The following is a 2305-nucleotide window of genomic DNA, read 5'->3' as shown; positions in this document are numbered from 1 at the left end:
CCTGGCCTTGGACACTTCCAGGGATCCAGGGGCAGCCACAGCTTCTCTGCCCAACCTGGGACAGGGCCTCCCCACCCTCCCAGCCAGGAATTTCTTCCCAATATCCCATCTATCCCTGCCCTCTGGCAGTGGGAAGCCATTCCCTGTGTCCTGGTACTCCAGGTCCCTGTGAAAAATCCAATTTAAATCTGTCCTCTTTCAGCTTAAATCCATTATGATGGGTCCTTTTATCTGTAAGATAAAAAAGGAAAAAAGATGTGGACACTTGTTTCTGCAGGTTGGCACAGCCCTGCTGGTTTTTATCTAACAATAGATGCTGGAGGAAAATAGTCAGAGGTGCAGAGGAAGAAACAAAAGAAAAAACAGAAAAAAACCTCCCCTTGCAATTCATCTATAGCAGTCAAAATAAAAATTGAGAGTCTCCATGGAATCCCAGAATGGTTTGTGTTGGAAGGGACCTTCAAGACCGTCTGGTTCCAACCCCCTGCCGTGGGCAGGGACACCTTCCACTAGAAGGTCTTCCTGTGGTACCAGAGATGTGACAAATCTTGGAGATGAGGGATTTCTCAGAGGTTGAAATGAGTTTAAGACCAAACAGACACATTCAGGTGCGACAATGAATCCCCATCACGGACACTGGCATCGCTCCATGTCACTTCAGATGAACATCTCCCAGTGATGCCAACGGGGAAACAGCTTCAACTGGAGACCTGGCTTTCCCCAAACCCTCTCCCAGTGCGTGTCCTGGGTGGGCACAGCTGAAGGGAAGAGTAAGGTAGAAGTCTCTCCATATTAAGCATCACCTTTAAGCACTCATAAAAAGTTCTGTTCTCTCTAAAAATCCCAAAGTCAGTTGTCATTGCGGTGAAAGTTTGAACCTGACCATCACTAACGACTCAAGTCCATGCTCGTGTAAATAAAGATCTTCCTCAGGGTGTGACAAAACAGAAGAATAAATACATTTAGGCTGAGGTCAGACCTCGGGGTCTGCAGCTTCCTCATGAGGGGTAGCTCTGATCTCCACCCCCTGTGCCCAGGGACAGCACCCAGGGNTGATGCCAACGGGGAAACAGCTTCAACTGGAGACCTGGCTTTCCCCAAACCCTCTCCCAGTGCGTGTCCTGGGCGGGCACAGCTGAAGGGAAGAGTAAGGTAGAAGTCTCTCCATATTAAGCATCACCTTTAAGCACTCAGTGCCCCATAAAAAGTTCTGTTCTCTCTAAAAACCCCAAAGTCAGTTGTCATTGCAGCGAAAGTTTGAACCTGACCATCACTAACGACTCAAGTCCATGCTCGTGTAAATAAAGATCTTCCTCAGGGTGTGACAAAACAGAAGAATAAATACATTTAGGCTGAGGTCAGACCTCGGGGTCTGCAGCTTCCTCATGAGGGGTAGCTCTGATCTCCACCCCCTGTGCCCAGGGACAGCACCCAGGGAAGGGCTGGAGCTGTGCCAGGGCAGGCTCAGGTTGGATCTCAGGGAAAGGTTCTTCCCCCAGAGGGTGGTTGGGCACTGCCCAGGCTCCCCAGGGCAGTGGGCACAGCCCCAAGGCTGCCAGAGCTCCAGGAGGGTTTGGACAACACTCTCAGGGACAGGGGTCCCTCATTGTTGGGGTGTCTGTGCAGGGCCAGGGGTTGGACTGGATGGTCCTGGTGGGTCCCTTCCAGCTCAGGATAATTTATAATTCTATGATTTCATGTGTTCAAGGAACCACAGGAACACTAAGCCTGTCAGAATCACCAATTTACTCCCAGAACAGTTATTCATATTTATAGAAACGTAAAAAAGCTTTCTGCAGCTGAAGCACTCTATATAAACATCTAATACTTTCAAGAACCACATATATAAAAATTCCAATAAATATATATGTAGTATGATCCTAGAGGTCTTTTCCAGCCTTAAGGATTCTATAATCCTACAATTCTACATTGTGTGTATATAAACTACATTATATAGAATATATATGTATATAAGTGTACTAATATGGATATTAATATATACCTAAGTATTATATATACATATATACTTATATTAACATATACACTTAAGTATTGTATATTATATATACATAAATATGTGTATATACACATAAGTGTTATATATTAATATATAATAATTACTACCTATATAATAATTCCAATAAATATATATAGTATGATCTTAGAGGTCTTTTCCAGCCTTAAGGATTCTATAATCCTACAATTCTACACTTTGTGTATATAAACTACATTATATAGAATATATAGGTATATAAGTGTACATATATGTATATTAATATATACACAAGTATTGTATATTTATATA

Source organism: Manacus vitellinus, unplaced genomic scaffold, assembly GCF_001715985.3.
Source record: "Manacus vitellinus isolate BGI_N305 unplaced genomic scaffold, ASM171598v3 scaffold_61_pilon, whole genome shotgun sequence".
Taxonomy (NCBI): domain Eukaryota; kingdom Metazoa; phylum Chordata; class Aves; order Passeriformes; family Pipridae; genus Manacus; species Manacus vitellinus.
This window is presented reverse-complemented; position numbering follows the sequence as displayed.